A 14,501-nucleotide genomic window follows, 5' to 3' on the forward strand; every position below is an offset into this window, starting at 1 on the left:
ACACAGGGTGAGAGCATAATGTGAGGCATTGTGAGTTTGTACTTGCACAGTTAATCAGGGCCCTTACATTTGTGAAACAAATACAGTTGAGGCAGATAGAATATGAAGTGGTGCAAAAGAGGCACCTGATTCAGTTAGTATCTCAAAAATGTCTCGTGAGTGTATTTGAGGAGACATGATAATAATATGAGGGATTTTTCATCTTATAATGTCAAGTGAGGAAAAGCAGGTATGAAATTTCATGTACATTTAATATATATTGGAAATACTAACTGCTATTTTTGTTCCTACCAAAATGACCTCATTGTACCTTCACTATCAAAACCGTTTCTTGAGCTCATTCTTTCATCGAATTAAAAGCATTCAATACCAAAAGATAATGTAAAATAATCTTTACAGACATAGCAGGGTCACATTTTTTGAAAGCTGAGATTTCTGAATAGCTACCATAGGTATTTGAAAATGAAAATAGCTAAACCCTGGAGGAAGCTAAATGTAGATTTCAAGCAATTAATAATAAATATGAGAGAAACTCATATTCCTCATTTTGGACTTGACCAGCTTTTTCTGAGCTGGAGAAGAAGGAGCTTTGAAGTGGTAGAAGGAAGTAAAGACATAAAAATATGCAAAGAAAAGAGATACCTAGAATCATCAGAGTGATTCCACCAAGAAGACATCTATCCTCAAAGGTGTGGCCAAACTTTCAAGTTTTGCAATCAGAAAGTAGAAAGTAGCTAGCTATTTCTATTTCAGCCTGAGTCAGGCTGAAACTCTAGGAAGCAGCATACCTGAGGCTATGGTTTATAAGTAGCATGTTCTATCTGAAGTTAAAAGAAGGTACCAACTACTGGCAACAACTGCATATCACCTCCATATTACCATATTACCTTTCAACAAAGCAGAATACAGTGGCCAGGTACCACTTTGTATGTATCTGGGGCTGTCTTATGGAAAGTCCCTTCAACTGAGATTGAGAAGCAACGAGTTGTTTTTTCCTATTCACTTTAAAATTGAATGGGAGGGAGGTGGGCGAGGGGTGGGGGTGACTGGGTGACGGCACTGAGGGTGGCACTTAATGGGATGAGCACTGGGTGTTATGCTATTATGTTGGCAAATTGAACTCCAATAAAAATAAATAAATAAATAAATAAATAAATAAATAAATAAATAAATAAGAAAAAAATTAAAAGCCAAAACAAACAAACAAACAAAAAAAACCCTAAAAAGTCTGGAGACAAGACTAGATATACTGCCTTTGAGAAGTAAAAGTTTGAGCACGAATAGAGGCTGGCATTTAAGGTTTGATGGGGAGGTAGTGGTGGCAATGGCCTGGGGAACAGCCACCATGAGGCTGGAAAAGCCAGTAGGTGACACATTGCCTGCCCAGGGTCTTGCATGCTCTTTTTGTAGGAATCTGGGCTTCAGCTTAAGGGCTGCACAGACTCCCTGAAGAAATTTCTATTCTGTTTAATTTTTAAAAATATTTTAATAGCTTTTGTTAGGTAAAATTGATGTATGATAAACTGTACATACTTAAGTGTACAATTTGATACATTTTGTCATGTGTATACACCAATGAAGCTGTCACCTCTATCAGTAATGAGTATATCCATCACTCTCCCCCAAAATAAATAATAAAATAAAATAAAATGAAATAAAATAAAATGGAATGGGTATGATTCTAATATATTATTAAACTTAACAGAGTCTTTCCCCTGGTGAAACAAGACCTAAGACAGAACGGCTATGTCTTAATAGTTTTCTAGGGAAGTTATAGACACACCCACTAGTTCTAACCAAACCAATAGCTTGGAGGGCCAAGGGAAGTTAGATGCCAGCCTACTGAAAAAGAAACTTGGATTGACTTGTCTTACCCAAAAGGGACCAAGTACAAGCCTGAAATAAATACATCAAATTCTCTGTCATCAGGCAGGACAGAGGCTAGAGTTAGAAGTGCAAGTCTGTTAAGGAGAAATAAAAAAAAATACAATTATTTCACACTTGAGTTCGCATGAATGTAAAATTCATATTTGCTACATTTAGTGAGATGTCAACTATGGAAAAACATGCATATTAAGATATAGGAGAAACTACAACTGAAATCAAGAGGTTGCATTTATCTTCCAAATTTTTTAACGCAAATACATTCATTTTATTATCAGAAGAAGGTTTTGTAAAGAACTTTGAATATGATTTTATTTTTTTCTTTGAAATATTAAAATGCCTGAGGAATTCAGCGTGGTTATAGACTGTGCTAGTTATTTTGGTGCTCCACAAAAAAAAATCTAACATTGGAGGGCACAAGTAAGTTTAACTTTACACAATTTCAGGACATAAAAATCATGTAAAATTTACTAAGCAAGGCCATGGAAGTCCCCACTGGCATGATGGATTTTTATAATGATATAATCTTTAATGAATTATACTTCCAGTTAACAAAATTTTAATAAGAAATTTCTTTTGCTTGCATTGTTATTAATTCTCTCATCTGAATTGCCTTGGGCATGTCTGCCGTAAAATTGTTCAACGTAATATTTCTTTCTGTGTCAATCATACAGTACATGCAAATCTCCCAACCATGAATAAAACAAACTTCATTTTCTTCAAAACACATACCTAGCTTTCAGAAAAATATTTACATTGAAAATTAAGATGTGCCGAAAGAAAACCATGACTCGTGTTTAATGGACTAATAGAGTTCTAACCACAAACGCATTACCTTATACTACTTTCTGCTACTTTTTAGAAATGAACATAGATGGAATCTACATTTTACTTTTCACATTAACTCCCTTTTTCGATCATGCATTTGTTAGCTTTAATTTAGTTCATACTTCTATGAAAGCATTTGTGTAGCTTCCATTTCCATCAATGACTAAAATAGACCACAGAAGATTGTAGAACACCTGCCAATAACAAAAATAGTGATGGGAGAAAAATTCAGGAATTGTTCATTATCGTCTATTTTCTGAGTCCTAACACTTTAATTTACGATTCCCTGTCAAAAGTTCATATCAAACAGAAGCAAAACCAGCGAATCACTTAAGTAGTAATTAGTGAAAGCTTATTGCACACACACCAAAAGACAGCTTGCAAACTGGGAACACTCAAACCAAAAAAATGAATGAGGCGCAGAGGTATATTGTTATAAGGCAGTTTTATAGTGTGAAGGCAGTGAGTGTTTAATTTTTTCGGTGATTGGTTACAATATTAGAATTTTCTGACATGAAAGAGAGTCAATTAGTGGTGACTTCATATCAATTTGGAGGACCTATTTAAGTTTTGCTAATGATTGTCAGACACATAAGCAAGAAGAGACTCAGGTCAAGTTGACTTCATTTGTCTTATAAAATAAGTGGAATTATACTTCACTTATATGACTAACTGGTTTTGTGTGCATAGGGAATTTTTAAGTATGCTTTTCATTTGTATTTAACTTTAACAGTGTCCTCGTTTTGGTCAAGTTCTCAGCAGGCTGAGAGCATGATCAACCAGTAGCATTGCTCTCAGTTACCCAGTTGGTGTAGTCTGGGTGAAGACTCATGTATTAGCTGTTGCCATGAGATGAGCTGGAGGCTTAGGTGGGAGGGTCACGTATGCAGTCACCATCTTCATTGTTTATGTGGTGAATGTCGACTTCATCCAGTTGCCTGATCCCTATGGACAGATGCCATTTGGTGTGTGAGTGGCTACCAACAGGTATTTAAAAAACCCTCCAGAATGCACAAAGGAGAGGTTAATATGAGGTCTATAAGGAGAACACTTGCCAAGAATTTAAAAATTCCCCAGAGCAGAGGTTACCAGGAGCCAAGGTTGGACAAATTGAACTAGATCTATAGAAGAGGTATCATTTATCTGATGAAAAAAATTTTCTAGTCTTTAAGATGCTTTAGATTTCGGATAACAATTGTGATAAATGATTTGTCAACATAGAAACCTTTTTCACCAATTATAGCACACACATCTCTTTGTTGAGCAGTAAGGACATCAAGGACTCTCCTGTTTCAGAATATCACTGAAGATAAACCATTTATTTCAGTTTGTACTGCTTGGAGAGCATTTAGGGGATTGTTGAAGGTTTTTTCAGTAGTTGCAGAAATATTAATAAGTGGCGTTTCTAATTCATCACCTTCTAATTGAGGAAAAAGCCTTCCGGCAAATGTGTAGAAACCAGAGCTTTTTTGAATAACAGGGTTTGGAAGCTCATGAGACTCTCACTTATGAGGAGTCATTTTATATACAAATGATCCTGAGTTTAGAACCTGGCCAGCATTTACGGATTCATCTCTAGTCATTTGAGGTGCAAGATAACCTAAATCACAGTGTCCACTTGAATAGGAAAACTGTGTATCTAATTACCACTGAGGATGAATAATCCAGTACTGTTAAGAGAGACCATTAGCATGGATCCCGTGACCCGCTAATCAGAGAAGAGGTGGAGGTCATAGCTATTCTTTGTCATATAGGTATCAGCACACTCCCATCTTAAAGGGCTGGTGTTTAAATTTTAATTGAAACAAGAACAGCAAAAAATTCCTATGAATTTGGTCTAGCAGTCCATTGTCATATAATTGTTTATAAATGATTGATTTTGTTTCTAATGGTGCCCTCAATATTGGTCTCTCTAAAAAGTGATTATTACTTATACTATAAGTGATTATTACTTATACTTATTACTTATAATTACTCTTATTACTTTATATAATGGAGGCATTATGGAAGCATTCCATTTATCTAGTGATTTTTCATTGAACCAGTGTATAGCTTCACTAATTTCCTTGAAAATTTAATTAAAGGTATATTGTTGTCATTATCTAATTGTAAATATGTTCCATTGTATATAGGAATCTAGTCTTCTTCATCTGAATCAAACTATGGGGTTTGGTTACAGAGTGAGTGTGGAACATGCTCCAGATCAGTTCCGGTACCATTAAGGTTTTCTATTAATAAGGACAGGATACAAGCAATGAATTTAACAGTGGTTATGGCCCATGCCTTGACTTCTGAGGCTTCTTCCCAATATCAGATTAGTCAACCATAAAGTTGCATGGCCAAGAAAAGTATATTGGACCTTTTCATAAAGCTGTATTCCTGAATTAGTCATCCAAATATATATAGGAGCTTGTTATAATATTAATTGGGATTTAAACAGCTACAAGACCAACAATCATTTTAACTAGTAGAAAAGCTACTCCTTGACTGGTAAACCTCAGTGGGCATTCAGTCTAAGTGGGAAGAGTTCTCAACATAAAGAAAAGCATAAATTTAAACATTTTGAGTTACTTTGCAAGGCAGTAATAACATAATAATCACTGTAAAATTAAGTCCTGGAAAAAAAAAAGGAATTTTACAGAAACTTGTTCCATGATCTTGGACAGAAGCTGTCTATATTATGTTATTATTTTTTTAATCCTTAATTTCAAGTCAGCTGTAAGGTGGCAAATCCAAAGTCCAGGGACGCTCTCTTTAATTGAGCGATATGGACAAAGTTAGATGGACCCGATAATTCACTATGTGACAAGTTAAGAAAAAAACTAGTAGGGCCCTTGCCACCAAGACTCAAGTGCTATTTTTCATTGATGTCTCTTCCAGAATAGCCACCCTCCAGGTTTCAGTGTACACAGTATGAAGTCCCCAACATGTGGGGATCTTTGAAAGCCTCTAAGACCTATTAAAAACAGGAGATCCCCCAGGTGGCTCAGTGGTTAGCACCTTCAGCATGGGGCGTGATCCTGGAGTCTCAGGACTGAGTCCCACATCAGGCTCCCTGCATGGGGCCTGCTTCTTCCTCTATCTGTCTCTGCCTCTCTCTCTCTCTGTCTCTCATGAATAAATAAAATCATAAATAAATAAATAAATAAATAAATAAATAAATAAATAAATAAATACAAACAGTATAGTGCTTTATAGTATTTGGGTCAAATCAGAATTCACAAGAACAGGTTGTATATGGGTTCTATCATTAAGGACACTGGTCCCCAGTGATGATCTCATATAGTGTCAATTTATGTTTCCCAAAAGGTGCTGACCTTAAAGTCATAAGGGCTAATAATAACACTTCAAACCATGGTGATTCTGTGGTTTCAGTTGGTTTGCTGATTTCAGTTTCAAAATACCATTGGTTCAATTTCCCCTGAAGACTGAGGATGACAGGGACAATGATAGTGCCACAGTGTCTGAATAACCTTGTTCAACTGTTTTATGTCCTGTTCAGTAAAGTGAGTGCTTCAATCACTTGAAATTTTGCATGGAGTTCCCCATAGTGGGAAAACATTTTCTAATTTCTTTGCTATGGTAGCAGCATCAGCTTTCTGACAGGAAAAGCTTCTACCCATCTAGAAAATAGACACAACATTATAAGTACATGCTGATATCTTATATTAGGAGGCAATTGAATGAATTTCAATGGTAAATGTTCAGATGGTCCTGATAGGGAGGGACCAATGCCCGGAGGTACTTCAATAGTTTTATGTGGGTTTGTGGCTGACAGGTTGACTGATTATAAACCTGTCATGCCAGATTAAAACAATCACCCCACAATTGTTTTATATATAAAACAATCATCTCTCTACTGATAGATATATTTAAATATATAAATTAAGTAGGCTCCACGCTGGGTTTGGAGCTTGAATGTGAGGCCTGAACTCACAACTCTGAGATCAAGACCTGAGCTGAGATCAAGAGTGGAATGCTCAACCAACTGAGCCACCGAGCCACCAATATTTTCTATAATTTGGGTCATATTGTTAATTACATGGTGGGTTGTCATGTGAAATGCTCATAAGAGTGGCAATGTGAGAGATTCGGGAAGCAACAGACAGCGCTTTTTTCATTAAATTTGCAGCCTTCTGGGTGCCATTTTTGTTTTTCGATATCTGACACAATTTTTCATCTGTTACACAAGTTGTCAGAGTAACCTGATTTGGATCTATCTTATGAAGTTCAGTTAAATTACAGAGTTTGGGTGCATCAAAAATGTCTCAGCAGCCTTCCCATGAAAGTCAGCCATAGCATTTGCCTGATACTCTGACCAGCATGCATGAACCTCAATTTTGATAACAGCAATTTGTGAAGGTAATAACAATGCAGAGAGGAGATCAGCAACCTAAGATCCATTTTGATAGGTGCACCATTTGATGTTTAAAATCCTTTCTGTTTCCAGAGGCATACCAAAGTCATAGACCACTCTGAAAGCATACCTGCTGTGAGTGTAAACACTTGAAGCTTTGTCTTTTGCTAATTCATGCTTGAGTGATGGCAAAGAATTCTGCAGGCTGAGCTGAGTTAAACTTTCTAATAATTCATATTTAGTAGTTCTAGCATATGCAGCTTGATATTTCCCTTCAGGATTTTTGGCCTAAGAGCCATCACTATAGATTACTAAGTCTGGATTAGCTAAAGGAGTTTTTTGTAAGTCTAATAGAGGAGTCCGATTTGGGGAGACCAATTCAACAGTTCCTGATTTAGAAAGCAGATTTCTTCAGAGGAATTTGCAGGAGCAGTGTCACCCAAGAGAAAGGCAGGGTTTTCAGAAAAAGGGCTGAGGACAGAGGTTATAGGTTCTGATAAGGGGATGCTTTAAACTCGATTGGCTGGTCCCACCACTGAAAGATTTTTATTACTCCCAGGAAACTCTTGATATATCATGGTGAGTTTTTAAAGTGGAAAGAATCACTCTCGGACCTACTAACACAGTGCAGGCCTCTATATGTTTCAAATTCCATCCCATTCTCTTTCCCACTTTGGCTATTCCACAACTTTATCATTCTTCTTATGTTTTCCTTCATTGCAGCAGACAACAGTGTTTTCTTCATAGAGCTATTAAATTTTTCAAAAAAAGTAATTTCCTGTGTTTCCACTTTCAAGTGAACCAATAAAAATAATGATAAAATCCTTACTTTTCTTCCAGTTTCACCAGTATTTTCCTTTTTCTGTTCCTGGCCAAGGAGTTCTTCTAACCAGATTTTAATTTCCTTCCCCTCCTGTCACAATTGTGTTTTTTCTTCCCCTGAGTTAAATCCTTTTTATTTAAATGTACAACTCTGATACATACTACCCTTCAAGTTAAATATTTCTCAAACTTTTATAGAAAACAAGTTAAATGCACCATTCCTTATTTTCAGATAGCTCTTTAGTTAGTTACTGCCCCAAATCTCTTCCTCCTGTTCAACCAATGTACTTGATACGCATAGTGTGTTTACTATAAACTTCTCTTTATCCACAAAGAAGCCCTCTGCTACCTTATTGAACTACACAGTCAGTTTTCCACCCTTACTGCTGTATCTGTTTGTGATTGACTCACACTGTCCTCTCTGCTCAAAATGCTCTCACTTCCTTTCTCAGCCTGGCTAATTTCTTGGTAACCTAGATATCCATCTGGCAAACACTTACTTGGCATGCCTTGGGGGGTAATCTACTACATTCCAGACCTGTCTTTCTTTGGTTGCTGTCCTTATGAGAGTCATTTAAAAATCTATAGTACCTGGGACATATATGACAGTTAATAAATATTTTTAAATGAATGGAGGGAAATGCAATTCTGATACAAACTATGAATATCCGTGAAAACATTTTGGGGGAAATGACATCTAAATTGAGACCTGAGGCTTGAATGGGAATTCATAGATGTAAGGAAGAGTTTGGACAGAAAAAGTTTCAGAGGGAAAGCATGTTTGTGGGGCCTGGAAAAGAGAATAATAAAAGTGATGTGTTCAAGAAATTGAGCTAGATAAAGCCAATTGTCAAGAGCTGTTTAAAGGAGACAAATAAGAGTTGTCTTTGACAGGGTGTTGGGAGCGAATAGAGGGCTGAGTCAAATAGGTTTGAAGATAGAGAAATGATTCATTCAGTTTTAAACATTCTCAGTTTATGGAAAATATGCATTAGAGATGTAGAAGAGGCAATTGGAACTATGGACATGCAGCTCTAAAAAGATGCTTGAGCTATTGATCTAAATTCGGAAGCCATAGGCTTATGCTTAGAGGGAAAGAAATTTCCAGTAATGAGGAGATCAAGGGTGTGGCCAAAATGTCATGTATAGGAGAAAAGAGGAGCAATTCTTCCAGCTTTTCAGAATCTCTTTTACTAATGGAAGGATCAGAAGCCTTAGTGAGAGTATGACTTTTTTACTTTTACCCAGATAATGCTGGGCTAAAGTGAGAACTTTCAAAACTTTGATGATGATGACAATGATGATGATGATCTCAATGATGATTTCTTACTCTAACTTCTACATATCACAATCAAGATTTTTTCAAGCTTCATATTTTTATTATCAGTCACAAAGAAGTCTAACAACGAAGAGACCAATGAGCCACATGGGTCAGCTACCTGGTTACTGAAGTTGTTCATCAAAAGATTAGACTCAAACATCATTTATCAAACAAATTCTTCTCTGTAATCCCTGGTATTAAATAGGTATCCTTTCCTCAGGCAACATTATTATTCTCTGCTGGCCATTGCCAGAGTGTTGGCTACTTTTTATTCTAATTACTCCTCATTGATGAGGGATCCTCCCAGACTCTGTGAAGGCAGGGACTCTGGTTTTCTCCTTACCATCCAGCCAAATGGTTGGCACTAGGTAAACTCTTATTAAACCGATTAATTTTAGCTCTTGATGTCCAGCATATCCTAATGCAAACAGAATCAGCCACCATCAGCCACCCGTCTTAAGATATTTATTTATTTGTCCTCCATATTTTTGCCTTTTAGGTCTTCCATTGAATTTTCAATCCAGTGCTATCACTTCCCAAGACTTCAAAAATTTTGTTTTTCCATGTAATCTTTGGGTCTTTTAGTTTCTTAAGCATATATTTTTTCTTAGTTAATATAAATCATTCCATGATAAAAGACAATTTTTTTACAATAAGGTGAGGTAGTATCAGAATGAAGAAGAGTAAGAAGAAGGGAAACCCCAAAGGCAGAAGGGATAGCTACCTTCCTCAGTCCTGCAGTAGGGTAAACATGCTCTATCTAGTGGGCTGAAGCAAAGCGTTCCTCCAATTTTAGGCAGATTTTCCAATCAGAGAAAAGTTCCTCTATCAGAGGAACTGGGTTGAACAATATAAAGCAATAGGAGGGAGTTACTGGGAACGCTAGGTGGCCCCAAGGTCCAAAAGATCTTAAGTGAAGGAAGCCAGGTGACATGATTTTCTCTGCCACAAAGAATGAGCAGCTGCCAGAGAAGCCAGTGGCAGGAGGAGAAATTTGAAATGTAGGCATTGTAGACCTAGAGTCCTGACACCAACACCTACCAGATTGTGACGTTAGTAAATAATTTAATCTCTGTAAACCTCTGTTGAGGTTTACTGAGGTGATCATTTTATTTTTGCAATAAATAATGTTTGCATTAAATGTTTGGCTACTATTAGCATTGATAATATGATGACTAACATTTACATGATGAAAAAATAGAGCTTTCTGTCTCCCTTCTTCTTTTCCAGCCACCAAGATTGGAATCATGGAAGAGTAATTTCAAATTCTATTTGCTAATACAAAGAAAAGTTATGATATTCCTGTTGAACACTGTTCTCATGGAATTTGGCATAGTATGGAGTCCTGTGTTGGTGTCAGTACAGTCACCACCAGGAGCTAGGAAGAGGTCAGCTCTGACAAGTAACTGAGATTGCAAGGACACTGCCTTCACCCTCCCCACCAAATGCCCTTATTAACATGCACAAGGTCTGCAAATTCTTTCATAGAAATTACATTACATTAGCGGCACCTTGCGGATTTTTTTTTCCTACTCTAAAAGCACAAGTAACTAATCTTATATGATTTTCAGTTTGTCTTGTTTTTTCCTCCCTCGCCAGCAAACATTATTTTATCCTGTTTGTTTATGGCTACTTTTCCAAACTTTTGAAGTTATTTTGATGTCTGATATGGTGCTGTCTTTCCAAAGTGTTACCCATTTCACCCAACTTGAGCTAATCAACACTTTGTAAGCATATGTTTTTTATGAAATCTTGTTACAACAAAGAAGAAAGTGAGAAGACTGAAAAAGGTTTCTGAACATCAGACAGATATATAATCATAAATAAAATTCTGCAGCACTGTTTCAAAAATATATCAGTTTCTTTAGAATAGTGGAACATTAAGCACTCTTGTGGCATTGTGAGATATCTACTTTTGTCCAAGCAAAACAGTATATAATCAAGTAAACACCTACACTCAGCTGCAAGTATTTTAATGCTTGATTCAAAGTATCAATATTTAAAAATCCAACTTTCTTTTTTAGTATATGTGCTGCCAAAGTGAGCTCTAAAAATCCAACGCTTAATAATTATGTGTATATAGACACACACATACACAAATACTTACAGATATATAAAATTTTCAATTCAACATTAAAAGAATGTGTGTGTGTTTTACTCTAGTGTTTAAGCATTCCCCCAAAATTAAAATGCTCATTTTCATACCTTATTCCTATCTCTCTTTGACTTACAAGATAGAGGAAGAAAAATATAAGGAGAGAGCATACCAAATTTGGTCTCAAACACGCTTGCCTTTAAATACTGGCTTTAGCACTTAGCTGAATGACCTTTTTCAAATTACTTAACCTCTCTTATCTTCAGTTTTCTCATCCACATGTGGGGATAGTAATACCTTTCTCATAGGGTTTCTGAAAAATTAATTAGATAGTCTATCCACAGTGCCTGCCACATAATAGGTACTTACGACATGGAAACTATAATTATTATTAGAAAAAAGACTTCTGGAGAATTTGCATAAGCAAGCCATTTGGCAACAATACAATTTCATGGTCTTATAAAACTTATCACAACAGTTATCAGCTAGACAAAAACAAAGTCAACCCTAGTCAATCAATTTTCTGACATAACACTTTATTCAAAATGAAGAAAATAGAGAATGAGTCTACAATTGGAATATTTTCCTGCTTTGCTCTCTCCCCATAAACAATGATAATTATTTTGATTACATTTCCGTATAGTAGGTGATTGTTATTTTGGCATGATTTTAGGCTCAAAATCCTTCCTGACCCAAAAGATTTTCTTCTACTTAAAATTTTCTTTTTTTCTTTTTTTTAAGATTTTTTATTTTTATTTATTCATGAGAGACACAGAGGGAGAGAGAGAGAGGCAGAGACATAGGCAGAGGGAGAAGCAGGCTCCACGCAGGGAGCCCAATGTGGGACTTGATCCTGGGACTCCAGGATCACACCCTGGGCCGAAGGCAGGCGCTAAACCACTGAGCCACCCAGGAATCCCCAAAATTTTCAACCATTGTATTATTGTTTGTGATTAAGGATTACTTCAGATGAAATTTAATATGTAAAATACATTATAAAAAGCTAGAATTATGACCAGGATCCATAATAATATATGCATAGAATTAGATGAACAGATTTTTTGAAAATGTTTCCTAGGGCAGACAAATTATGGTGACGGGGTAAAGATGATTTTTATTGTTGGGGGAGGGGATAATGGAGGAGGAATTGATATTCACAATCAATAATCACACCAAGGGAGGATGGTTAACTATATGTTCCAAAATTATGAATAACAAACTGGCCTAAGAAAACCACTAAGAATTCAGACTGAATCCTTTACCTCCATATACATAAAACCTCCAGATGACCCTGTTAATTATAATGAGATACCAAGAAGATAAATTTCCAATTACACCAACAAGCTAGGTCCATATATCATAATGACAGAACCAAAGACTTGGTACTTTTGGCTATGTAAAACTTAAAAACAAGCATTTTGATGTAAAACATCAGATATCAAAATATGAAAATAAACTTTATTATAAAAATGGCAGCATATCCTATACAAGAGGTAAAACTATTGACTTGACTAATGAACTCAGCTTGAGTAATTTATGAATAAATGCAATTGGAATACCTTATGCCCTGATAAAGAATAGACGAGATAGCCTAGATCCTACAACCTTAACAGATATGAGATGGCTGTATTTTTACCTGGATCCATAGAGTGAGGATTAATTTGTAAAGTTATTGTTTCATTGTTAGGACAAATCTATGAAGACATAAGTAAGAATTAAAATTAGACTAACAATCAGAATTAGAGTAAGGATGAAACAAAATATCTAACTTAAATCTATGATGTCAGCTTTTTTAAAAACTCACTTTAATATGAAGGTAAAAATCAGCTTTAATTAGTATATAGTGATGTTTCTATATTTTTTAAAAGATTTTATTTATTTATTCATGAAAGACAAAGAGAAAGAGTCAAAGACACAGGCAGAGGGAGAAGCAGGCTCCATGCAGGAGCCCAATGCAAGATTCGATCCCGGAACCCCAGGATCATGCCCTGAGCCGAAGGCAGAGAGGCTCAACCACTGAGCCACCCAGGTGTCCCATAATGTTTCTATTTTGAGTGCAATTGATTTTTTTTTTTTTTTAAGAAGGCTCCACACCCAGCATGGAGCCCAACACAGGACCTGAACTCATGACCGTGAGATGAACAATGTATCTGGAATCAACAACAGACACTTAATTGACTGAGGCAACCAAGCACCCCAAGTACAATTGATTATTTAAGGTATCGAAAATGTTTAGTGTTTAGTACTACTTAATGCTAATAAATTGTACATTAAACAAAGTACAGAAGAAAAAAAAAGAAAAGAAAAAAACAATTGAGTATCTACTTCTTATCATAAAGACTTGGAAATTAAAAAACATATGTTCAATCATTATAACTTACAACATGACTAAGTTATATGTACAAAAATTTCTACCTGTAGAATTATTTCCATAGAATAAATTATCAGATAGAGGTATAAGCCAAAGATATGATCAGTATTGGAGTTTTTGTTTTATATTGCTAAATAGTTCTCCAAAAATCATGTTTTCATGTGTAATCTCCCAGCTGTATGTAAACCTACCTAATTTACACTTAGCTTATTCCTGACCCTTACTAGAACTTACTTTTTTGGAGGTGGGGGGCTTCTACATCGGTAATCTCCTCTCTCCTGGCCCCTTTCTCTGTTAGCAACCATCCTTAAGTCTTTCCATCTTGAAAAGGGAATCCTTGTCAGACCACCTGTTTCTCCCTTTCAGAGTTGGCAAATGCATCTTTGTTCACTGTCTCTACTTCCTTACTTCCCTCAATTCTCTATTCAAACCATCACTATGCCAGTGAAATACCCTGAATGCTCTGGGACATTTTTGTCAAGTTTGGTTTGACTTCTTAGTGACTATAGGCTCCCTTAACCATTTCTCTCTACTTGAAATGCCACCTCACTTTTGTTCTGTGATGTCTTTTTTCTCCTGGTTTAAGAAGAAATGCTTGAGGAATGTTTGTCAAAAGATCAAAAAGGTCTTAATTTACTAATTTCTTAAAATTAGTATTTTAAGCTTCACTTACAGATACTTAATCCCAGTTATCTTGTCAAAATTGGAATAGTGAGTACCTAACTATTTATATAAGTGATTTGCAAATAGTAAATGCTGAAGTGTTGCAGCATCAAAGTTTCTCAAACTGTGTGCTGCGGAAAATGAAATGAATAATCCATGC

General features: G+C 35.9%; 1 long non-coding RNA gene across 8 annotated transcripts in view; it reads left to right on the forward strand.

Annotated features, from left to right (window-relative positions):
* Positions 1–76: 76 nt before the first annotated feature.
* The window catches only part of LOC112678744 (uncharacterized), a 56,233-nt gene continuing 41,808 nt past the window's right edge, over positions 77–14,501 (forward strand). For 2 of the 8 annotated variants that reach the window (XR_004808193.2, XR_007405002.1), the window contains exons 1-2: positions 79–229; positions 13,390–13,526. This is a non-coding gene — a long non-coding RNA (uncharacterized LOC112678744). Of the gene's footprint in view, positions 230–3,561; positions 3,700–10,442; positions 10,681–13,389; positions 13,527–14,501 lie in introns of those variants that run through there. The other 6 variants (XR_004808191.2, XR_004808196.2, XR_007405001.1 and 3 more) reach the window with 6 other exon arrangements.

The sequence above is a fragment of the Canis lupus genome, chromosome 22 (genome assembly GCF_003254725.2).
Source record: "Canis lupus dingo isolate Sandy chromosome 22, ASM325472v2, whole genome shotgun sequence".
Taxonomy (NCBI): Eukaryota; Metazoa; Chordata; class Mammalia; order Carnivora; family Canidae; genus Canis; species Canis lupus.